The sequence below is a fragment of the Vicugna pacos genome, chromosome 16, assembly GCF_048564905.1.
Source record: "Vicugna pacos chromosome 16, VicPac4, whole genome shotgun sequence".
Lineage (NCBI taxonomy): Eukaryota > Metazoa > Chordata > Mammalia > Artiodactyla > Camelidae > Vicugna > Vicugna pacos.
This window is the reverse complement of record NC_133002.1, coordinates 17,841,901-17,866,643: the sequence shown is the minus strand read 5'-3', so window position 1 is coordinate 17,866,643 and position 24,743 is coordinate 17,841,901. Positions and strand designations below refer to the sequence as shown.

At 59.9% G+C, this 24,743-nt stretch overlaps 1 protein-coding gene and 1 long non-coding RNA gene across 11 annotated transcripts in view; one reads left to right on the top strand and one right to left on the bottom strand.

Annotated features, from left to right (window-relative positions):
* Positions 1-9,447: 9,447 nt before the first annotated feature.
* RAI1 (retinoic acid induced 1) overlaps positions 9,448-24,743 on the top strand; it is a 102,378-nt gene continuing 87,082 nt past the window's right edge. For 4 of the 5 annotated variants that reach the window (XM_072938548.1, XM_072938554.1, XM_072938550.1 and 1 more), the window contains exon 1: positions 9,448-9,871. The gene's annotated coding sequence lies outside the window, so the exon portion shown is untranslated. Of the gene's footprint in view, positions 9,872-10,158; positions 10,179-24,743 lie in introns of those variants that run through there. The other variant, XM_072938549.1, reaches the window with a different exon arrangement.
* On the bottom strand, positions 12,047-18,137 carry LOC140686045 (uncharacterized). 6 transcript variants are annotated; one of them, XR_012059481.1, is made up of 4 exons: positions 18,059-18,137; positions 16,873-17,015; positions 15,326-15,526; positions 12,047-14,825 (listed from the first exon to the last, which is right to left on the bottom strand). It is a non-coding gene; the product is annotated as an uncharacterized lncRNA (long non-coding RNA). The 6 variants fall into 6 exon arrangements; XR_012059477.1 differs by having other exon boundaries at positions 16,972-17,015; XR_012059480.1 differs by having other exon boundaries at positions 17,870-18,119.

The following is a 24,743-nucleotide window of genomic DNA, read 5'->3' as shown; positions in this document are numbered from 1 at the left end:
TGACTTGTCCGTCTCCCATCAGACTGGAGAGCCCCAAGAGAAGGAACCTTGATCACTGTGTGTCCCCAGGGCCTGGCCCACCATCAGCCCCCAATAAATGTGTTGAGCAAAGAACTTTGCCGACCCGGGATTCGCATGAGGCTTACACAGATACCAGGAGTGACTGCCTTCACGGCCTGCTGTGTCTGTGGACGAGGAAGCTGCAGCTCAGGAAAGGGCACCCACCCAGGGCCGAGGTCAGCGCGGTAGACACCCGAGCCGCGGGGCCGGCGACCCAGAGACACACACATCCCAAGCCGTTCACACGGTCACCACAGCATGGACACGTGCAGCCTCACACACAGGATTCCATTCACACACCCATGTGCACGGACGCAAGGCCCTGCACACCCAGGGGTTCTGTCACACGCAGGTGCATAAACCGCTCACACCCGCATCCCACACCCATAAGCCGATGCACCCACAGCTCAGGCCAAGGTGACTGACTGCTCAGGCTGCCAATGGCCCTCCATCACCATGGCAACAGACCGCTCCAGCTCCGCTGTGCACCACAGTGGCGGTGGCGGGAAGGATGCAAGCAGTGTGTGTGGTGGCTGTGGCAGAGGCTTCCCAGAGCAGGAGCAGCCCAGCCTCCTTACAGATCCCTGGCACCAGCCCTTCCTGGGTACAGAGCAGCCCCCTCAGCCATGTGTGGGCTCTGCACCTGTCATCGCCCTCAGGGACATGGCTCCTGGCATGGCCAGGAACTTCACACACATTTCTCCCCCCAAGTCCTCGGTGTCCTCCCTGGATAAGTGCCGCCAGGGAACCCATTCTGCAGGCGGCAAACTGAGGCTCAGAGAAGGAACGTCTCCAGCTCAGGGTCACACAGCAGAAGGCCAGCAGGGAGGAGAAGAGGACCACTGCCCTGGCTCTACCTCAGCCAGCACGGCCTCCCCAGCAGTAGCCTGCTGTCCCCTCGTCCCACCTCTGTGGCCAGGGTGAGTCTGCCCTTGTGGGCACTCTTGGAAGGTAGTGAGAGCCCCATCATGAGTGGCATTCAAACAGGAGCTATCAGAGTTGCTATGGAAAAGGACCAGGAATCCTGGGGAAAGGGTTTGGATGAGATGGCCTCCCATTACTCTATGAATTGCAAATAACATAAAGTTATTTGGTGAACATAACTGGAAAGAAACTAGCTTCAGGAACAGCTGAATCCAGCTCTCAGACATTGCCAGAGCCTTGCTCTAGGTTTCCTTTTCGGTTGGGTTTGCTGTATTCTCAGCTCAGCTTTCCCCGGCCTGGGTGGCCCCCACAGCTCCGGTTTATATCACACAAGTTTAGCGGCCCCCAGGAGCAAGCTCCATAAGTTTTTGTCAAGTGAATGCTAAAGCACGGGTAAGGTTTGAGTCCCAGCGTCGTCTCTGGGAGAGCGGCCCCTGCACCTGTGGGCTGGTCCTCTGCGTGGAACAAAGCCATCTCTGAAATGTCAGACAGTGGACGTGACATCTTCTACGCACCAGCTGTGTCCTGAGCACTTTCCCAGCAGCCAGCTGGGTGGGGGCTTAGAACAGGATTTAAGTTGCTTTAAAGAAAGGAAGGAAGCAGGCTGTTTCTGGTGCACCTGGGGTTTCAGCAGGGTCTACACCGGGTACACACACCTGCTCCCCACCAAGGCAGGAGGGCTGCACACCTGTGGCCACGTCCCAGCACACGTGCACACACACACGTGTGTGGACGCCCAGGCAGCCCTGCTCTGTGGGCTTTCTCCTCGCAAGCTCCCAGAAAGCGTTGGCGGTAACCACTTCCTGTGCCCTCTGGTCTAGGCCAGAGGGAACCTTGGCCTTCTCCAGGGACAGGGTCAGCTCCACCCCTACCACAGAGGAGCTGTGGAGAGGACGGCAGAACCAGCAGCCCAGGCCAGGGCCAAGGGTCCAGCAGCTCTGGGCCTGGCTACCTCCCTCCCCTCTACCTGCCCCTGAGGGCCAGCAGGAGTGAACAGCACCCTTACACACTCACCCCCAGCTCTGGATGGGCAGTGGGCAGGGAGGGGGCCGTAGCCCTGGCTGGGCCTCTCCCTCTGGAGGCCCCAGCCAGTGCCCGTGACCCCCTCTTCCCACAGCTGCCGCCTCCTGGCTGAGCTGCATCGCCCCATCTCTGCCCCCGTGTCATGTGGCCTCTCCCTGAGGGTGATGTCCCCTCTGCTCTCTCACAAGGACACTAGTGATGGCATCTTGGGCCCACCTGCACCACCCAGGACAACCTCCCCATCTCAGCGGGGAAAGACCCTTTTGCTGTTTATGTAAGTGACATCTGGGTTCCGGGGGTTGGGATGCCAGTGTCTCTGGGGGCAGTTTTCAGCCTGCCACCGCCAGCCACGTGGGATCCAAGCTGGACCCTGACACTCCATTTCCAGCTCCTGAAGCCGGCCCCGGCCTGGACCCACCGGCTGACCGAGGGGGGCTGGCGCAGCGATAGGCCTTGGCTCACAGCACCTGGCTCGCAGAGGTGGACACAAGGGGACTGGGCCCAGGTCACCCAGCACCGGGCGGCAGAAGCAGGCCAAGCAGGCCGCTCTGGTGACTCAATCACCCACGTTCTTAGCGTCTCACCAGGGTCCCTGAAGCCAGGCTTTGAGCTGGGCCTGGAGGATGGACAGGATCTGGGGAGGAGGAGGAGGGCGGGTGGGTTCTGAGAGTTGAATGGACTGGTCGGATTCTTCCCGACTTCCTGAAGGAGGTGTTCTGGGGGGTGGGGGCCTACTGGGCAGATTCCTCCCCTGGGGTCCCAGCCCCTCTCAGCCATTCGGCCCACACTCACCACAGCCAGGAGAGGGAGGGAGGCCACCCATGTGCACCTGCTCCACTGAGCAAAGGGGAGACTGAGGCGGGGGTCAGGCGGACGACGTGGCTCCCAACCCCTCCCTGGCCAGGGGTCACCTCCCATCTGACACCGCGGGCCAGGAGTGAGCAGCCCCACGCTCTCCTGCCCACCAGGCCCCCAGCCCCATCTTGGCTGGAGGAGCTTATCACTGATGACTTTCCAGACAGAAATCGATAGAAAACGTTTTATCTCCTTCCCCAGGGGCAGCAGGCCTGAGAGCAGAGCCCGCTCTGTTACTATGACGACCCTCCCGGCAGTCCTCCTCCCTCCCCTTCCTTTGGCTTCCATTCCCTCCCCCCTCCCCCGTTCCCCCTACTCCCCCCCCAGCTCTGGACAAGCATTCCCTCCCACCCTGCCACCTGGTGGCTGCAGTATTGCCAAATTGTGGGCCTGAGAGGGAGAGATCTGGGGGCTCCCACACCTGACCTGGGGACCCTCAGCTTCCACGCCATCTGGAGCCCAGCTTGGGCCTCGTCCCCGAGCCAGGCGCTGTCCCCAGTGTCTGTGGCCGCTCTCTGTCACAAAGCTCAGTTTCCCCACTGGACCATCCAAGGGAGACCAGATCCTCCCTGGCAGGCCCTGCGGGGCGCAGAGTGAGCCTGGACAGAGGTGAGGGAACGGCCTGTGAGGGGCTCAGAAAAGTAAGGGACCTGCAGGGATGGAGTTGGGAAGGGGATCGGTGGCCCTGGGATACGTGGGGGGTTAATACAAGCCAGGGAGGGACACGGGAAGGGAGCAACTGCTGAAACCAGGGCCAGGAGACAAGTTACAGAGGCTGCGACCGAGGGAGGGGCAAAGGGTCAGGTGGGCAGGACTCCACGACCCCCGGACCTGGGGGAGAACGGGGGAGGGGGCTGCCCCACTGAGGGTGATGAGCCCAGGAAAGTCACCGTCACCAGCGCCGTAACTGAGCACTCCCCGCCTGCCAGGGTCTGGATGCCCAGGGCTCGCTGCGCCTCGTCTCAGGCTCAGTCCTCCAGCCCTGAAGCTCTCATCACCCACGGTGGGGGGGGAGGCGGAGCCCAGACACAGAACCAGAACCGGGAGGCGGTGGGCGGGGGTGGGGTGGGGTGGTGGAACTGCTTTTATATAAACAAAGTAGAAACTGTTTGGGGACAGCTTTTGTGATTCTTTTTTACTACTAAAAAGAAAAAAGGAAAGAAGATACATGTTTTATTAGTAGCTAAGCACTTTTATTTTCAGCACTGGTAATAACAAAAAACCTGGAGGGCCTGAAAGGGTGGCGAGTCTACCCCTCTGTTTAGGAAAGACGGGTGAACTGCAGACCCCTCCGGACAGAGCTCGCGCACTGAGAGCTCAGAGCTGGAAGGGCCTGTGACCCGGTGAGGTTTGTATGCAGGGTGATCACTGAATATTTTTAGTTGGGGTGGAGGTATTTAGGTTTATTCATTTATCTGGTTAATGGAGGTACCGGGGATTGAATCACCCAGGACCTGAATCTCTTTCGTAACTTCTTGATCATGTTAAGTGCTTCACCATCAAAAATCGGGAGTCACTGGTCCTCCCCACCATCCGCTAAAGCTGGTCTGAAGCACCAAGTCACATTCATCCACATACAGGGATCACTGCCCTGCAGCCAGCCCGAGTCCCCTCCAGCATATCCTGCGTCTGTCCCCACAGCCCCAAGAAGGGAAGCCTCCTCTCCCTTGAGGTGGTCCGAGCCTCTGAACTGCTCTAATGGTGGGAAAGTTCTTCCTCATCAAGAGCCAGAATGCTGGGGGTGGGGGGGCGCAGAGCACAGTGGTAGAGCACATGCTTGGCATGCACAAGGTCCTGGGTTCAATCCCCAGTTCCTCTATTAATAAATAAATTAATAAATAAACCTAATTACCTTCCCCCCACCAAAAAAAAAAAAAAAGAGCCCCAATGCTGCACTGGGTCCTGCCACCTGCAAACACACAACCAGCATGTTAGCCCACAAGACCAGGGTAGCCCTACAGATCTGTGAAGAAGTCATGCCCCTGCTCTCCTCATCCTAATTTCTCTTCTCCAGGTAAAGCAGCTTCAGTTCTCTTTGACACAAGTGACAGAAAACAGATTTAGACTGGTTTTTGCAAACAGGTCAATTTATTGGCTTGTGTGTAATTGAAAGTCCAGAGTGTCTGAGCTTCAGGCATAGCTGGATCCAGGTGCCCAGCTGGTGTCTCTGTGTGTGGTTCCGCACTGCTTTCCTATAAGACTGACTTTATTCTCAGGTCCACAACTAACCAGCTTAGCACCCCCTGGAGGTTCCAGCAATGCTCAAGGCTTCTAGCAAAACTGCCAGAGGGCTTGGATCATGTGGCCATCCTTGGGTCCATCACTGTGGCCAGGTAAATGGGGCACTTTGATTGATAAAACCAGAATCACACGAGCATCTCTGCAACCCAGAGGTAGTGTTGGTGGAGGCTGAACCACATGGGCTGAAAGTGGGAAGGAACAGCCCCCCTCCCCAGGAAAATCAAGGTGTTATTACCACCAAAAGCCAAAGTGTCTGAGGTGGAACAAAGGCTCTGTAACGGAGACACACAATGGCTGAGACGAGTGGAAATCTGCCCTTCCCTAACGTAACTCTGATGCAACCAGTCCTGGGCTGATCCAGCTAATTCTGACAACGGGGCCCCAGCAGCCGCACACTGGTTATCCGTGTTGGCAGTAAAAGCTGTAAAAACACGACCACATTTGCTACTGTCCTGGCCACTTACAAACTTAGCTCCCGCTGCAACCTTCCCACCCAGTTTAGCGTTGGAATTTCTATCAGGTTCACTTATGCAAGTCGGTGACAAAGGCCTTCTTCACATCTTGCCAAAGTCGTAGAATTTCTCGAAGTTGCTGGGAGGGATGTCAGAGAACCCCTGGGTCCCGCACACGGTGGTGGACATGTCGAGGCCCTGTCCGGCTGCGTCAGCCCGCCTCAGGAACGAGAACCCCCAGCGTGAAGGACAACGTGGCGTTTCACAAAGTGACTGAACGTCCCCAGACTTAGCGGCCTGAAGAGCACAGGGTACATGGTGCAGACTGTGAGGAAGGAGTTAGTCCTCCAAGGGCCCAGGAAGGACGGTCAGAGGTTTCTGTGGGAAAACCATGCCGCCTCCAGTTAACTTTTCTGCATTCTAATTTATTAGCACGTTAACCTAAGAATTTGCCCATGAACCCATATTTTGTTGCCCGGAAAAATAAGAAGCAGGTACTTTCATAGCATCAGTGTCTTTTTTTTTTTTCAAAATCAAATTCCAGCTAAACTTGTTTCTTCAATGGCTTGATTCCCATTTGCAAGGGGATCTGTGGTCAAAGTGGCTTTTTTTCTTGGGAGGATGAGGCCTCCAGCAGGGTTGGGAAGTCCACCCACGGAGGTGCAGCTAGAGACTCGCCAAGAAGCCCTTTTGCCTTCTGTTGGATGAGCCCCTGACAAGCCAGTCCCTGGGGTACAGGACTCTGTCTCCAGGTAGAGCACCCTTTCCTTGTCTTCCAGCCCGTGGGGCTCTCTCTGCCCCACCCCCTCCCCAGAAGGAGTCTTGTCTCCTTTTGACCTATGAGAAAACCGAGGGGGAGTTCAAGGCCAAGGCTATTGATGCAGACATCTTCAGACCCCTGGGGAGGTGGGGAGGATATCTCAAACTCCAGTGCCTTGCAGGGGAGTCGGGTGATTCCACTATGAGCATAGCTAGCGGTGGGGCCGCAAAGATATGGATTCCTTAAAGGTATTTCAACTCCAAAATCTTTAAACACTATTCTGTGCTCCAGTCAAGGCAAGGCCGACAGCCTGGATTCATGGAGCTTCCAGTTTGGCCAACACTGTCTACTGGGTGTCCGTGTTGGGAGCAGGCCCACTCCCACCTTACCTCCTAGCTGCATCCCGCCCAGGATGGCAATCAGGGTGTCAGCAGAAGTCTCCTGGTGGCCGGCTCTGCTGCCTGACCCCCGACTGTGGCCCGTCCTCCTCCGAGAAGCCCCTTGCCCAAAGCAGAGTGAGCACTTGCTCAGAAGCCTCCTCTGGCTATGTCTGGATATGCAGCCATCTGAAGAAAGCCCAGGATCACCCTCCAGAGCTCAGCTCACAGGCCACCTCCTCCAGGAAGCCTTCCCTGAATTCCTTGACAGGACTATGTCACTACACTTTGGGTTTGGGCTCCACAGCGTGTTTTTCAGAAATAGATTTACATTACAACCCAGAGCTTAACTCATTGTCTGACCCACAGTGGGCACTCAATTCATATGCACGGGACAGAATAAACTCACCTGTTGTGTGACCTTGGGTGAGTGACTTACCTCTCTGAGCCTAGATTCTTTCATCTGTAAAATGAGTGATGATGAGGGAGAGTTAAGAGAAGGCATGGAGTGTGCTGCTGAACAATGGCTCACAAAGATATCCGGGTCCTCATCTCTAGAACCCATCAATGCTCCTTTATGTGGCAAAAAAAAAAAAAAAAAAAAAAAAAAAAAAAACAAAGGAGGGGACGGAGAGTCTTGCAGGTGTGATGAAATTAAGGCTCTTGAGATGGGAGAGTCTCCTGGATTCCAGGGGCCCTGAAGGAATCACAGGGACCTGTAAGAGGAGGCAAGAAGGTAAGGGAGGGAGCAGAGGATGTGACAACAGAAGCCATTATTTCTTTGCCTTTTCTGGCTTCCAGAGGTCGCCAAGGGGTCACAAGGTACGAAATGCAGGTGGCCTCCAGAAGCTGGAACAGGCAGGACTCTCCCCGGGAGCCTTCAGAGGTGCAGCCCTGCCGACACCTTGACCTCAGCCCGTTGACGCTGGTTTGGGACATCCGACCACCAGAACTGTACAGAACAAATCCGCGCTGCTGTAAGCCACTGAATCTGTGGTCACTTGTCACGGCTGCCCTAGGACTCCCATACACGCACACCGGCTGCTCCCAAAAGGCAGTTGTTAGTATCCTCCCCCAGGGAAGCCCCTCTTCTCGCAGCCGCTGAGGTGCCTGGTGCAGGTCTTGCCTAGGCCCTCCCCAGACACTGGACACGGCAGGGGCTAGAAGGCCTCAGATGTGTGAAAGGGACCGTCCCCACTCGTCTGGCCTGTGACCTGAAGCACCAACAGTATTCACAGCCTCTGGCTCTGGGCTAAACGCTCCACACGCCTTTCCTCGTTCAGCCCTCCCAGAGACCCCAGGAAGGAGCTGCTATGATTACTCCCATTTTACAGACGGGACTGAAGCTTAGCAAGTGAACTGGTTTTTCCAAAGCCACCCAGCTGGGCACAGAGGAGCCGGACTTAGAAACCAGGTCTGTCTCTCCGAGAAGCTGTGCTTAAAACTAGCTTGAAACAATGCCGCTCACCCTCTGACCCCGCTTTTGTCTGGCCCTTAACATCACCCTGGGTGGTGGGTGGCTGAGCTGGTGGGAAGGGCTCTGGGTGTAGGGCTCTATCATGTTAGCCTGAGACCCTGGACAGATGACCACCACTCTGTGCCTGTTTCCTCATGAACAAAATGTGACCGTCTGCCTCACAGAGGGGCTGTCAGGTCAAATGGACAATGTGTGGAGGGGTACAGTCCTGTCGCAGAGCAAGGGCACCGTGTCCCCTGCACTGCCTTACCTTACAGAGGAGGAAGCAGAGGTTCTGTAGGGGAACTTGCCCCCAGTCCAGGTCACCTGGGAGCTCTGACACCTTGACACCCCTCCCGCACTCATAGGACCAACAGACCCCAACAGAGGCTGGGTGGGAATGGGAGGCGTTCTGCCTGAGCTGTGCAGAGTGGAAGCCTTGGGGTGGCAGTTATTAGTGAGTCTGTAAGTTCACAGCAGGTTCATTCACTCATTCATTCACTATTCCTCTGCTTAAGCTCTGCCAATGGCCCTGGAATTGCATTCAGATTCCCACCAGGCTCTGGAGCCCTGAAGACCTTGGCCCCCACATGGCTCTGCCCTCAGCATGTCCACTGCTCCACCAGTTGCTGGTTAGGCATCAAGCTTTCTCTTGCCTCAGGGCCTTTGCACTTGCTCTTCCCTTGGCCAGGAAGGGTCTTCCCAGCTCTACGTGGCAGGTTCCTTCCTGGCAGTCAGTTCCACACTCACTGGGCCTCCTCCTCTCACACCCAGCTAAGTAGCCCCTATTCCTCACTTCACCTGCTAGTTTTCTTCCTAGCACTTATTACTCTCTGAAATTATCTTCTTTGTGTATGTAAGCGTTTGTTTGCTGCCTGTCTCTGCCCACCAGGATGCCAGCTCTATGACGGCAGGGACCACTTGTCTCTGCTGATTCTGCCCCCGGGAAGGGGCCAGTAAGTAAAGAAATCCATGCCCTTTGTGGTCGGCATGTTTCCCAGACTGTAAAGACGAGGTCACAGGGAGGGCTCGTGGTGGGTGAGGGTGGGAGCGTAGCCCAGGGACCCGGCCAGAGACTGAGAGGCCATGGGGGCCGGTGCCAGTCTACGTCCTCCGCCAGAGGTTCCAGGCCCACCCCGACCTCGACCCGCGGCGTCCCCAGGCCCGCGAGTCCTTGGGGGCTCTCCGGGGTACCCCCCCCCCGGCAAAACCCCCTCCCCCAGGCTCGCGGGCGGGTGCGGGCCACCAGGGGGTGCTGTCGGGGCGCGCGGCCCACCTGGCGCCCGGGCGGCGAGCGAGCGCAGCCAGGCGGCCGGGAACTTTTCTCCTCGCGCTCTCGCTGCCTTCTCCCCCCGCGCGCCGCCCGCCGCCCGCTCTTCCTGCGCGGAGGGGACCGCATTTCTCCGCGGCCCCGCGACGCCAGCAGGCCCGGCGGTGCGCGGCCAGGGCCCGGTCCCCGCGCCCCGGGCGCCGCCCCCGCCCGCGGCTGCGCTCGCCAGGCGAGGTGCGGAGTGAGGCGCGGCCAGGGCGAGAGCGCGCGGAGCAGGCCTCCCTGCCCGCTGCCCGAGCGCCGGCACGAGGAGGGGGCGCCGCGGCTCACCCTCCTTCCTGCCTGGCCGCGGGCCGGCCGGGCCGCCGCGCCCCGACCTCCATGGCCGCCCGGGCCTCCCGGCCGCGAAGTTGCAGCGCCAGACCCCGGGCTCCCGAGTGAGCGCGCGCCGAGGTGAGCACCGCGCGGCGGGGCGGGGGCGCGGGGGGCGCTGCCCGGGCGGGGCGGCGCGCGGGGGCCGGGGAGCGGGGGGCCGCGGGCAAGTCGCTTTGTGTGTAGGGTGCGCGAGGTCACCGGATGGGTGTCCGGGGAGCTGCGGGCTGGGGGCGCCCGGCGCGGCGGACGAAGGCCGAGGCGGGTGCGTGGCGTGGGGGCGCGAGGAGCCAGGCCCGCGCGCGCGCGCGCGGTGGCGCGGACCGTCGGCCGAGCGCGGGGTGGGGACGGGGGCATTCGCGCGGCGCTGGGGCCGGAGGCGAGCTTCGTGAGTGCGCCCCGGTGGGGGGCGGGGAGCCGACTTCTTCGTGGGGACTCGGGCCTGGCGGGGCCGCGGCGTGGGAGCCAGGGCCTCGGGGGGCGGCGAGGGCCGTGCTGGGGGAGGGCGGCTCGCGGGTCTCTTGGCCGTGCCCCCCGCGGTACCCTCACGCGGGCGGGGGCGCCCGGGCCTGTGCGCAGGCCGCGCGACCCGGCAGGAAGCGGCCCCGGAGGCCGGGGAGCTCCGGCGCGGACGGGCCCCAGGCGCGCGGGCCGCTCGGGGGTGACGTCACGGTGGGAGCTCCGGCCACGCGAGTCCGGTGTGCCCGGACAGCGGCGCGCCGGCCGGGGCCCTGGCCCCGCGCCCGGGAGGCAGGGGACCCGGGAGGAGGGCGCGGGGGCCGGGCGCAAGGCGGCGTCGCCAAGCGCGGCGGGGACGAGGGGGCGGCAGGACGCGGGGGTGACATTTGGAGACTTGGTCGCCGGGGGCGCCGAGGAGGGGCGGAGGGGAAGCGAAACACCAGCCAGGCCCGAGGCCGCGGAGGCCCCAGCTTCCTGGGGCGCCCGTTTTCCCAGTGAGCGGTTTCCCTTTTCGGGCTCTCGGTCCTCAAATCCACGCCGGGAGCCGGAGTGCGGCCCGAGCCGTGCCCTCCTCTGGGAGCTCCCGACTGGGGGGCGGGCTGGGGCTTCGGCCGAATGGAGACGCCGAGTGTAACAATGCGCTATTGGGGGGCTGGGGGGAGTGGAGGCCGCGCGCCTGAATGGCGACCCGGGCCCTGAGGGCCCGGGTTTCAGAGGCTCTGATTTAAGGACCCACGCGGGATCCGCACAGTTCCCTCCGCCCAAAGTGCCACCTCCCCCCATTTGTCTTCCAACGCAGCAGCGTGTTGAGGCTTCAAGGGCATTACATCTGGTTGCAATCCAGTTTTCATGCCGCTGCTGGGCTGCTAAGACCTCGCCCTGACGTCAGAGCAGGGGAATTACTTTTTATTTTATCTTTTTTTAGTTGTCTGCTGCCCTGGGAGGGGAGGCGGGGTGGGTGAGGCGGCTCTGATGTGGGGGCGCCAGCGCCAGGCTGGGGACTCTGCTTCTGTCCCCTCAGAGCGCCGTCTGTTCAGACCTGGCTCTGCCCAGGGCCAGGCGCACCCCGGGGTAGGGGGTGGGGGCAGTCCTGCCGCAGACTCGGCGGAGGCCCCTCCCGACTGACCACACAGCTGCGTTTCCAGAGGCTTCCCTGGGACGTGGCCTCGGGATCTGGAAGTTGGAAGGAATCTTATCGTTTCCCACCCCTCCCCCTTGACCACCGAGGGGAGTGTGGGCCCCAGGAACGTCCAGGAGGGCATCCTTGGGAGAAGTGGCCTTTGGGGTAACACAGAGGAGTGGACACAGGCATTCTGGTTTGGGGGAGGCTCAACCCTGAAACCCTGGCTAAGACTCTCACAAGCAAAAAGCCTTGAGGGATGGACAATGTGTCTGGGGTGACCTGGGCCCCAGAAGCCTGGTGGAGGGACCTTTCCCGACTGCCAGCCACCCCTCTAACCTCCTAAGCAGAGGGAGGTCACCAGCTCTGGAACCATCTTTCTCTCCCTGGGGACCAGGAGGCTCCTGCAGGCGGGGGCCCCTGCTTATTCCTCCTTAGACCCTTAGACCCATGGCTTCTAAACTCTCACCTGTGACCGATGGTGAGAAATACACGTTAGGTCACAATTCCATTCACGCCCAGGGCGTATAACTGAAACACTTGGACAGTTCAGTGAAATAACTTTTTACTGTTCTGTCCTCTCATCTGGCACTTTCTGTTCTAGTATGTTTGATTTTTTTTTAATTGCTGGTTGTGACCCACTAAATTGGTTTGCTGTTCACTTACAGATACATGTGTCAAGTACACAAATACATGGTTTTATTTTGCCCCAGATGAGAACACACCTCAGCTCCCTCTTCCCTTTCCTGTTGCCTTGGCAAGGTCTACGGTGAGGTGCTCCCAGTTGACCTTGCTCTACTGTGTACCACCCTGTGCCTCAGTGTGCCTGTCTGTACAACGGGAGAACAGTGGGGCCTCATAGGACTGTGGTGTGGGTGTCATGTGTTAATCCACACAGACCTGTGAAGCTGAGAGCAGTACTTATCCTGACACGTGCCAGCTGCCACTGCCACCAGTTGTCACCGCTCTTTCCGTGGCAGTCCACATGTACACCTCGTTGCTTTAACAGCGACCTGTGTCTTGCCTCCACTTCTGACTCGTGGCCCCACAGGCAGGGACCCAGTGGCGCCGTGCACGCAGGGCAGCATTCCCGTGGGAGCGGCCTGTGGCTCGCGGGCCCACCAGCTCTTTTCCAAGGGTCCACCATTTCAAAGTCCTGTGCTTAATGCACCTGCCTCCAAGGTCACAGCCCAGTGGGGGACTGAGACCCTGGTGGTCTCCAGAGGGGACGAGTGGGAGCTCATGCCAGGTATAGGCAGGATGCCGATCCTCGGGTGGAGGCCCTGGCTGGTGTTCGGGGGACCATGAGGGAAGGAGTGTCTGGCAGTGTCTTTGGTGACACTTGTCCCCACGAAGAAGAGCAGAGGGAGACCAAGCTGGGGGGAAAGAGAGCCTGAGCTTTAGGACTCAGGGTTGAGTGTGTCCGGTCTTGGCCAGAGTTCCAGGCTTTGTGGAGACGGGGGCTTCATGGAAGAAGGTGCTTGGAGCAGGTGTTCAAGCCCAGGTGGGTAAGATTGAGGGGCGTTCCTGGCAGAGGGGACACGCCGGCGATTCTTTGGGAGCTGCAGTGGACATAGCCTGTGTCCCGTGTCCGAGGGGGAGGGATTGGCTGGGGAAGGTTGGTCGGGGGAGAGGCTGGTTGCTGCTGGGGCCTCCTCACTGGCCTCCCGGCCTCCATCGTGCCCCCTCCAGTATGGGCCACACTACAGAGTGATCTTTCTCAAGCACAGCAGTTACTTCCAGGAGCTCCTGCTGCCCTCGAAGTAAAGGTCCAGTCTGAAGTCCTTCCCACGCTGTGGGGGCCCTTTCTGGTCCTCCACCTGGTTTGCCCCCATTCAGGCCCCGTCCCCTCCAGCCACAGCAGAGCCTCCCTTCCCAGGATTCAGCCATGGGCCTTCCTGCCTCTGTGCATCTGCCTAAACTGTCCCTTCCACCTGGATGCCCTTCCCTTCCCCCTGCCCCCTCCTCCTCTGATCTCTGTGGCAGAACTGAGTCATCTCCCTTTGTCTGTGGCTGAGGCAGAGCGTTTATCACGGAATTATCAGTAATTCTGTCGTATCTGTTCTCCACGGAGGCTCCAGCATCTCAGCCCCAGAGCTGCCTCCCTCCTGTCTGCAGCCCCAGCTCCGAGGGTGAGGCCTGGAGCACGGGGTGCTCAGAAGTCTTCCTGGCAGGAAGGGCCAGGCGAGGTGGGGCAGGCCAGCCCTGCGTTGTTTCTGGGGGCCCCTGTGGGATCTGGGCGGGTTCTTTGGGCGTTGTTCCTCCGGGATTTTGATCTGTCAGATCTTAGAGACCAGCGAGGGGCCCAGCTCCCCCAGGCTCCTCCCGGGGCGGATGGGGGGGAGCGGGTGGGGGGGAGTGGAGGAGAAACTGGCTGGTCCTGTTTCCCCGGGGATTGAGGCTGAGCTGTGCCCCGTGCCTGGGTGGGTCACTGGGATCCGAGACTGGAATGTGACACCAGGGTGGGTGCCAGGGGCGGGAGGCACAGACAGGGGCTCGGCTGCCAAAGGAGGGCTTTTGCTCTACTGGTTCTCGAATCGCTTGAGTAGTGTGTGTGGTGGTGGGACTGGGGGAGGGGCGAGCTGGCGAGGAGAGAGACGTGGGAAAGAGGGAAAGTGAGCTGAGGAAGGACAGGCAGAAGGCGTCCAGGAGCACCAGGGCTCGGCTGTCCCCTCGCCCCACAGACACCCCCTTCCCGCTGTTTTCTCCCCTAGGCCCCAGGCTCACTGGGCCCCAGCGATGAGCGCGTTTCGGCCTTCAGCTGCCTGCCAGGGGCCGGGTCCCCGAGCCCCATTGGTGAGGCCAACTCCCCTGGCAAGGTTAACTCTGCCTGGCACCAGGTGGGCATCAGACTTCAAGAAATAATTTCACCATCAACCGAAGCTGAGAAGGTTTTCTGATTGAGACCCTCAATTGCCAGAGGCCACCAGACCACGTTGGGGTGTCCTCAGGCAGGTACCCCAGCTCTCAGCCTGTTTTATCATTTATCAGATAGTGAAGGTAACAGTACCTACTTCACAGGTGACTTTTTAAGAGGATTGAATGAGACGATGCCTGTAAAGCACTCAGCTGTTCTCGGTACATAGCGAAATACTTAATAAATGTGCCTATTGGTAATAATGAGAATCTCAGAAAATGTAAATTAAAAGCTACCTGAAGGCTCTCCTATTGGTGGGGAGGGCACAGCTCCTTAGAGATGTGAAGTTGTGGGCCTCCCATTAAGCCAGTGGGACAAAGAATTGCCACAGTGACTGGACAGACACCGAGGCCCAGACAAGCCGAGATGTTGTAGCACAGCCACACAGTAGCGCAGGGCTGGGGCGGAAGGGGGCAGAGCTGGGTTTTAGTCAGGTGCTCTCTGATGCTTTGATGGTTATCCCGGCAGCAAATGGTAACGTGGATCAGCACCGATACACAGCTGAGGTCACATGGGCCTGCCTTCTGGAAGCTTCTGGTCTGATAGGGAAAATGAAATGTGTACATGATTACAATAAGAGGAAAAGAGGTCAAATAAAAATCACCTGTTCTGTTGGGGAGGGAGGGGAGGGTCATGTACTTGGGGGGGCGATGCCAGGCCTCAGCAGTGGTTCTCAATTGGGGGTGATATTTGTCCCTCAGGGGACACTGGGTCTTGTCTGGAGTCATGTCTGGTTGTCTGCACAGGGGAGATGCACAGGACCCCCCCCCACCAAATATCTGGCCCCAGAGGTCAACAGTGCTGAGGGGGTTAAGCAGCCTCGCTCTGGAGAAACAGAGGTGGCCGCTAGGTCACCCTTTTGAAGCCTACAGTCTGGGAGGTGAGCAGACGGCAAAGAATGTGGACTTAATTGTGATTGTGTGAGGTGCAGCGAGCCAGAGGCGGCCTTGGAGGCGGTCTTCCAGGCGGGGGAGGGGGGCACAGCCCAAGCGAAAGCTCCGAAGCAGAAAGTCAGGTGTGGAGGGGTAAGGACAGACACCTGGTGTATGTCTGTGGGGACAGCAGACAATGACCCGGCCTCACGGGCTTCCAGAACCCAAGGCCGGAGGACCTCTCTGCTTTGCCTGGTTGGAGGGAACTGCAGCTCCCAGCATGCTCTCTCTGGGACTCTGAGCAGCGGTCCTGCTGAGGCCTGGGGGTAGGAGGGGGGTCCCAGCTCTGCCCCTCCTCTTATCTGCATCTGATAGGTGGGAAAGAGAAGCAGGAAAAAGATTGAGAAGAGGAAGAACAATATTTTCATTTCAAACAAAGATGGGGGGGCGAAGGAAACTGCTTTTGGACACCTTTGAGAGGAGCACAGAAAATCCCCACTGTGGCCCGAAATAGCACTAGAAACAGACGTTTTGCCAAATCAGACTTAATTGAGTGGCTCTCTCTTCTTGAGTCCAGCAGGATGTGGATGGAGCTGGCTTTGTTCCCTTGGGGTGACACTGACCCCCAGGGTCCCCGCCCTAGCTAATTAAACAGAGAGGCCCCGGTCTCCCGGGCAGGACGGGAGCCTGGGGAGCTCTGTCTGGCAGTCCTTGGCCTCAGCCTGAGTGTTCCAGAGGGCCAGAGATGGTGAGTGGGGGGTGCCTGGCAGCAGGGCCTGGTGGGTGAGAGCAGAGGTGGGAGAGGCCTGAGTCCTGGACTAAGTGAAGGCCTGTCTCTCTGGTGCTGAGAGGGATGATGGAGAAGAGCCATTGTTTAATGAGTGCCTACTGTTGTGCTGGGCGCTGGGTGGTCCTCTCTAAGCCTTATTAACTGCTGCATACAGATTATCAAGGAAACTGAAGCCCAGAGAGGTTAAGTGACCTGCTTGAGGTCACACAGCAACCAAGTGCAGAGCTGAGATTGGAAACCACCTCTTTTGGGCACCAGAGCCAGGCCCTGCCTGCTCCTCACTCACCTCACGTTGGTCAGTCATCAGTTCAGAGGATAATCTCTGGTCATGAAATAATAATGCAACCTGGTCGGAAGTTTTTACGGCATGGAGTCAGAAGTGGACTAGAATTCTGTCTGACTGGGGGGCAGTTTTAGTCTCTGGAGCTTTCTCAACTGGCATCTCCTTTCTTCTGTTAAGTGGGCACAATCACACCTTTATCCGAGAGTTGCTGTAAGGGTTAAACTCTGCGGTTGGGGACAGGAAGGCGAAGAGGGAAGAGGGAGCCCCAGGGAGGTTAGGACCTGCTCTGGGCCACCCAGCGTGGTAGGGAGCAATAAAAGAGCCCTGGGTAGAGGGAACCAGGCCAGATTGTGGTATCTCTGTGCAGTATCAGTGTTGGGTTTCTTTGTTTGAACGGCGAGAGAGGTCAGCCCCCACTCTGCAGGTAGAGAAGGTGGTGTGGAATGCGGGTGTTTATTTTTCTTTCCTTGTGAAAGCCCTGTTTCAGCTCAGGCTGATGGGGCTTTCAGAGGGACATTGCAGAGGTGTCTGCTATGGGAGGGGTCTGCCCAGCTGTCTGCCCGGGGTGGGCCCTGAGAGGGCATCTCCCAAGTAAGGCCCCCAGTGCAACCTGTAAGCCCTCATCCCAGAGACTGCCATACCTGGGGACCCTCAGGAGTGAGGAGGGGTGAAGGCCATGAAACCAGGGCGTCCGTCTGCCTCCCCAAATTGTACCTTCCTGGCCCCATTCATCTCCTTACCTCCTGGCAGCCTGTGGGCTGCTGGGAAGTCAGGGGCAGCCTTCCTGATGGACAAACAAAACAAGCCTTGCTCACAAAAGGAGAGGGGAGGTTGGCTGGACCTCTCTGGCTCTCTTCTCCCAGCCACTGGCTTTAGGCATCTCTCCTGCTCCACCAAGATGGCACCCCCCCATCCTGAGAGGCAGTGAGGCGGCTGCAAAGCCCTTGTGGGTCACACCGCCCCAGCTGGGTGCCCCTGGCACTAAGGAGGTGAATTCAAGGATCGATGGGGTGGCCCAGAGGCAGGGAGTGCTGTGTGGCTGCCCCCTCCTTCCCTTCAGCAGGCTGGGAAGGCGGCTTAGAGAGGAAGCCAGGCCGGCAGGTAGCAGAGAAAGACATCGGATCCAGGGGGAGCAGCAGAGAAAGCAAACAAACAGGGCTTTGTGTGGCTGCAGATTGGCGGCTCAGAAGGGAAGCCGGCTGGGAGGGGAGGGGGAGGGGACCGGAGGCCTGGCCAGTGCTCTGGGCAGATAGGCGGCTGGACGAGCCCCGGCTGGGCGGCCAGGGAGCAAGGAGTGCCACTATGTGTGGACAGGCGTCTGGAGTCAGCCTGGCCGAGTCCCAGCCCTGCCACTTCGCTCCTTCACACATCTGGGCGTTCTGGCCCACCTACTCGGGCAGAGCCACTCACACGCGGGACTGGGGAGACAGTCACCCCGCCGACTGGCCTGGCCCCGTCAGTGCGCGCCCCCACCCTGCGGCGGGGGGCGCGGGCCAAGGAGGGGTCAGGGTCTGCCCGGGGAGCTGCCAGCTTGCGGGGGCCTGGGCGGCAGCCGAGCCAAGGGGTTCGCTCTGTCCAGCAGCAGACGGCTGGCGTGTGGGTGGGCAGAGGCCCCCTGCACTGGGGTGAAGAGGCCACCTTGTGGGGGTCAAATCCTGGAACCTAGCGGGGGAGCCCGGCTTCGGGGAGGGCTCGGTGGGAGCCGGCAGAGTAGACGCGCAGGCAGCTGCGTTATCGCCTCCGGGGCCATTTCCTCTTCTCCCTGACCTCGGGAGGGCAAACGCCCGCGCTTCCTGGCCTGCCCTCGCTCCCCGGCGGCGCCCCTACCTAGGCCGCGCCGGGGCCTCCACGCGTCCGACCGGACGAGCCAACCGGGGCGCGGGCGGGACGGGCGCTGCGTCGCCATGGCAGCGCCCTCCCGGCGTGCTCCGCGCGGCCTGGGGCGGGGCTTCCATGCCCCGCCCCTCGTAAAGCCTGCAGCTTCCGGGAACCGGGCGCGGGGCGGGGCTTCCGGGCGGGTCGGACTCGGCTGGGTTCTCCTCCTCCTCCGCGCCGCCCCACTCGCGGCCTCCTTCTCCCTCGGCTCTGCGGAGGGTCCTCCGCCTCTGCCGCTCCCGCTGGATCGGGCCGCTCGGTGCGGCGCTAGCCTGGGGGCTTGCGAGGGGCGGCTGTCCTCGGCCTTCCGCCGGCCTCGCCCGGGGCATGCGCACTGGGAGGGCGCCCCGCGGCAGCAGGAGGGACCCGGTCCTGAGCGTTTGGCTTTTAGTAACATCACCAGGTTATAAATGTGTGGATTTTAGGAAAACCTGAGGATAGCGGAAGACACGTAAAAAGCTCCTATAATTCCATCCGCAGGACATAGTCATTTTCAGCACTTTTTCTCTAGACACGTGATAGACGTGATAAATGTAACAAGTATGAAATGTGGAGTCGCGCTGTAGGTTGGCTTTGCAAGGCACTTGGTGGTTTTAACAGCTTTTCCCCCTCACTATAAAAGGAGGACAGGCTTATTTTGGAAAATAAGACAAATTAAAGGAAAGCAATTCGCCCGAACTCTGCGTCTCCGGAGGCAGCCGCATTTGACCTGCCTTTGCCTCTGCCCCGTTGGTGAGGTGTTTCGCTTGTTTGGGGACGCCACCGCTCCTGTGTGTACCGCGTGATAGCCTGCTTTTCTCCCTTAAAGTTGTGTGGCCTGCGCCTTCTTCCTGAGTCTGAGTCTGCAGAGAACTGGAACCGGTCCTGGGGAGAGCGTCAGAGGGAGGCGGCCTGGTGACTGCTTCCTGACTACGCTAGTCCCGTGGCCCATCTTCGGGTCTGTCTCCACAGCCTGGGAACGGATTTCTGCTGCCCTGGGCTCCGTAGCCTCTCCCTGAGGGCGTGTGGGCCTGGTCCAGCACAACTGCTCTCTGCCCAGCTGCCTCTCAGGCCGAGCTGCCCTTGTCCCCGTTCGTCCCTGCTGCCAGGCCTTCTCTTCTCCCTCCTTCTTGCACAGTTTGAGTCTAGCACATCCCAGCCCTGCGAGAAACAGGCTTTGGAAAATCACGGTTTCCAGGGACAGATTGGTGTTGAAAAGGCATCCAAGGCTTGGAGGAAAAAGCCCAAGAGGCCGGAGAGGGCAGGGCTCTGTCCCTGAGCAGCAGCTGGATTTAGTGCAGGGAAACTCACAGAATGCCCCTTTCCCTGGGAGTCACCCCCAGGCGTGGGGGGTGGGGTGGGGTGGAGGGGGGTTACCGTCTGGTACCTGCCCTGCGGGCCACCACCTGCCTCACCACCACCACCACCACCACCGAGTGCTCTCTGAAATGGAAAGATGCAGGAGGGACCTGCTGCCCAGCGGGCCTGTGCATTGTATTCTCTTAGCAGGTTTATTCACTTATAAATTACTTAAGACCCGTTTCGCTTTACCTGGAGCAAGGAGGCCGCCAGGTGGGGCTGAGATTGATGCTCTGAACATGGTTTATTTATCTGGGTTTGCTCTTTCGGGCTGGGCACCGCCTGCCATGGGGAATTTAATCAGGCTGCAAGGTGGGCCTGTGTCTGTGTGTGTACAGGCTTGGGGGCCTGTGTGTATCCGACTTGTCTGTCCGTCTTAGGGGGGGTTCTGTACATGGAGGGGTGATGGTTTTTGCACGGCTGTTGTGTCCAGGCACGTGGGTGATGTGTGTGTGTCTGGATTGGGGAGTGATTTGGGAGGCGGGTTTTGTGAGCACATCTTGGGTGCACATATGTATCATGGTTTCTATGATACAGGGAGAGGGGCACGCTCTCCTCTGTGTGTCTGCATTTGTGGGTGGGGACCTATGTGTGGCTGAGTGTCTGTCTGTTGTATGTATGTGGGTGTCCCGCGGTGCCAGGCCTATCTCCGTGTGCGTGTGGACTGTGGTGCAGGATTTTGTATGAGTGACAGAGGCAGTGGCCTCTTATCCCTGCAGCCCTGGGCACTAGGAGGAACTTGATGCTAGGTACATGTGAGTTCAGGGACCCCTGTGTGGCTGGGCCTCAGGCTCCAGGACGAACTGGCTTTGGGGACTGTCTTCCCACTGAACTGGGCCTTCCCTGCCCTGTGACTCAGACCAGAGGGAATGCTGGGGCCAAGATGGCCCAGGCCCATGTTTCACGGATGGGAAACCGAGGTCCAAGGGCACATAGCCTGTTGGCGGCCAAGCGAGGACCCTGACACAGAGTGTGACTCCGGCTCCAGGACTCTGCTCTGGGCCAGCCTCAGTTTCCTCTTTTATTCCCAGCTACATTCCTCTCACACAGAGACCAGGGCACAGAGGAGGCAGGAGTCGGTCAGGGGTCACTCAGCAGGTTGAGTCTGGCTCAGAGGCAGGCAGGCAGCAGGAGCAGCAGGGGTGATGTGAAGACCTTGCTCTGGGCCTGAGTCCTGGCTCCAGGGCGACTCTGCACCCGGACCTTGTCTCTGTCCCTTCCCTCGCTGCATCCCCTGGGCCCAGACCAGGGCAGGGTCGTTTGGTTTTCCTCAGCCTTGTGACAGCCCTCAGCTCCCTCCCTGCAGCTAATTCGTCTGTCACTGCTTTCCTAATGAGGCTGCAGCCTGGCCCGGGACAAATGCCTTTGCAGGCCAGGGGGCAACTGAGGGGTGGGCTGGCCTCATGGTCAGGCTGGGAAGGGGGGCAAGCCCTCTGCTGCCTGCACCCCCAGCCATGGGGCCCTGGGGGCCACCCAGGCCCCCGAGCCCGCTGTGTGGGGCAGGGTGTGTGGGAGGCCACGGGGAGGCAGGAAAGCCCACAGCAGCACACGTTTTTCTTTGGCACTGAGATTATTTGTAGTAATTATACTTCGTCTGGCCGATAAGTATGCTTGCCGGCCTACTGTGTGCTGGGACGAGAACCCACCACGATCCGGGTGTTTGTAGGCCCTGCCCTTGGGGAGCTGTGGCCACGGCAGGAAAGACGTGACAAGTTATTTGCGTCATGACACATTCATGTGTGAAATGCACGTTTATTGTGAGCCAAGACGAACTTGCAGAGTTTTTTTCGTGGAGAGTGGGGGTCCTGTGCCTAGGCAGGGGGCCACTCTGGGCTCTCGAAAGGCTCGCCCAGGACTTGAATGAGTCGGGAGACTCTGATTCTCGCTGTGTGGCCCCAGGCCTCTGCCCGCCTTCTCTGGGCTCCTCCGAGGCTAGAAGTCTCATTCTGGCTCCCTCACCTCTGAGTGGAACTTGGGCAGCCTGGGTCTCCTCTCAGGCTCTCTTGCTCTCCCCGCCAGGGCCCTCAAGACATCTGTCACCAACAACTTTGACTTTGGAATGCTGGACGCACGGCCCCGGGGGGCGCCAGGACCTGGTACCCCTGCAGACCCCACCTGCCGTCTCCTCTCAGCCCTTTCGCTCTCACAGGAGGAAGCAGGGAAGAGGCAAGCAGAGCCTCGGGCCCTGCCCGCAGCAGAGGGAGGCTGGGCTCACCCCTCCCTCCGCCCTCCAGTGTGTCTGAGGCCTGGTGGCCGCCAGGCACTATGCTGTGTCGAACCAGCTGTCCTCCTTCGACCTCTGGTCCACGGACCCATTTTGAAGACCTCACTCGGCCTCACCCTCGCCCTCGAGCGCGGTGACCAGTGTTTGGGGAAAAAAATTAAAAAAAAATTTTTTTCCTCACTATAGGGCATTTATTGCCAGGGAGCAGTCCTGGGTAATTTCAGCCCAGCTCCAGTTTACAGCTCACCAGCGTTATGGTCTGCCTCCCTCCAGGCCATGATTGGTGGCGCCTGAAGTCTCCCCCAGCCTCCTCCTAGTCATAGTCCCCACTCCTCCCTCTGCCTCCCTGCCTGTCACACAGGGTGCTGTGGCTTCCTCGTTATGAGCCCGGCCTCGAGCCATATGGCCCAGGTTCAAGTTCTCCATGTCGTGACATTTCGGGTAAATCAGGTCTGTCTCCAAGACTCAGTTTCTTCCTCTGTAAAATGGGGAGCACCGTAGTAAGTACCCACTAGCCCCTGGAGTTGCCAGCGGGATCAAGTGAGAGAATACTGAAGTGCTTAGAACTGGCCTCAGTGTTGGCCGCTGCTGTGCCAGTGCTGAATAAATGAGCCACTGCTGGCTGAGGCCTGGCTCTGGCCCCCGTGCAGGGCCCTTTGTGAGTGACGTGCTCCTCTGGGCCTGTTTCCCCAGCTGTTTGTGGGAGAGAGACACCTGCCTTCTCTGTTGGACCAGACCCCAGCCCACCCCCCAGCCCACCTGGTGCCAGGGCTTTTGTCATTGGGGTCCCCCACACCTGAGTCTGGGGTGACTCAGGTCTCAGCATCCCTGTGGGTCCTGCCGCCCTTGGAGCGCCTCCTCATTCTTAATGGTTGCAGACGTGGGATCAGTTGTATCTGCCTGGCCGGGCGCTGTGGAAGCAGCTGCGCGTCCCCCGCCCAGCCTTAATTACCTGTCTCTGGTGCAGGGAAGTGGGGGGCCCCCTGAGCCTCCCCAGCCGCCCCGAGCTCCCGCTCACCCCCTCCCTTGAGTGCAGCGCTGGGTGTGGAGCCGGCGTGGAGGTTGGTGTCGTTGATTCACTGCGCACCCAGCCTTCCAGCATGACCGGCCAGCTCTGGCTTGGCATTCAAGGCCCTGCAGGATCGCTTGCTGCCCATGGCCTGACCGGGCATCACCCTCTCCGCACCAGCAGTAAGGATGGTGGTCACTCACTGGGAGCACCTTCCACGTTGCCTCTCTGGGCCCATTGCCCTCTCTCTGCTCAACCTCCCTTGCCTTTCAGAAGCTCTTTCCTCCGTCTGAACAAGAGCCTCAGGCCAGTTCTCTCTCTCCCACCCTTCCTGAAACCCATCCCTGCCCCTCCAGGGCTAGCCTCTGTCCTCTGTGGATGGTCTGGGCCCTCTGTTGGGGGTGGGGCAGCCCAGAGTGAGGGAGTTGGGGTGTGTCCCACCCCCAGACCCACAGGTCCTTGAGGCCAACCTGCTCCGACTGCCCTGCCCCTGCCTGGCACCTGGGGTGGCACCGGGGCCAGGCTGAGTGCTGCCCCACACCCTCCGCTCTGGGGAGCCTTGAGGCTTAAGCTGTTCTCTGTGGGACCTGCCACTGCTCCTCCAGCCGGCCGCCAGGTGAGCCGCTGGGAGGGCCCGGTTAGAGGCCCGCATCCCCTCTCCTGCAGAGAGAAGGAGAGGAGGGGACAGGGAGGCTGGTCAGCAGTTTCTGCGAGACGCCCTTCTCCCCCACCCCCCAATTTGCACCCTAGCCCCTCTGTTCTGCGCTCTCCAGCCCCCTCCCCTCCGGTCTGCACCACCCACATCTCCTGGGGGGTTTCTAGCGTCCTTCCTCTGTGCCATCTCAGAGCTGGAAGCTCACAGGGTAATGCATGGCCCTTCACAGACCCCCCACCCCGGCCCCGCCCTGTATGAGCAGGGCTGCAACAGGAGCAGGTCAGGCTGGGGCTCTGCCCTCCGAGGACACCTGTCTGGGTGGGTGGGCCTGGACAGGAGTACTTGGCTCTCGTGTAAAAAGGGCCAATTGAAAGGAAGCAGGGGACATCTTTGATTCCAGATGGGGAAGGTCAGGAGGGGCCGCTATGCTCTGCCTGGAAGAAGGATGCAGTGAGCTAATCAGGCTGGGAACAGCCTTCCAGGCAGGGGACAGTTGGAGCAAAGGCCGGGGGCAGAATGTTGCCTGATTGTGGTGGGGAGTAAGGGACAGAAAGCGTGAGCTCACAGACCGTGGTGAGGCTGAGGCTGGAGGTGTGAGCAGAGGTCCCTGTGCCACCCAGCAACCTTCAGTGGCTCCCTGCTGCCCTGAGAGCCAGAACTGGTCCCTCTGAACTCAGCCCACATCATCTCAGGGCCTGGCCTGGCCTCCACCCCATCCCCTTTTCCAGCACAACCTTGGGCATTTATTGCGGGCCAACTGTGTGCGTGCAGCTGCCGGTGGCTCAGTGGCCATGGGGCCTGCTGGGTGGGCCTTTTCTGGTTTCCTAGGGTCCCAGCACACCTGACCTGCAGCCAGAACTTGGCTCACTCCAGCCCGGCCCAGATGTCCTTGCAGACAAGATGGAGGGGAACGGGCAGGTGGCCAGGGGCGTCAGGTGGCATCCCAGCCGGGCGGACAGTCCTCCCTGATTGATGAGGCAGTGGAAGCCTGGAGGGAGGTCTCTTGCGGCGTGCCTCAGGGCTCTGCCCTGCCTGTCTAGGGGAGGGATGAGGCCCCCATGGGTTGAGCACCTACTGTGTACCAGGCTCTGCATGCAGCTCTTGGCGTCCATAGCTTGTCGCTGCACCTCAGGTGGATGTGATGCCCACCTCGTCCTGCAGGTGGAGACGCGGAGGCTGGCGGGGTCATGCCATGTGCGAGGGTCACTCAGCCGCGGGAGGGGGTCTGTGCACCCTGCAAGCCTGAGTGTGTTCCTTCAGGCCTGGGCTGCTCCCACAAGGCAGGCGTGTTTCTGCCAGACTGTGGGCTTGGGCGGGAGGTGGGCTGTGCCCTCTGCAGCTCTGTCTCTCGAGGTGGATGGCAGGTAGCAGGTGCTTAATCGATGCTTGTGGGCTGATGATTGGGGCAGGG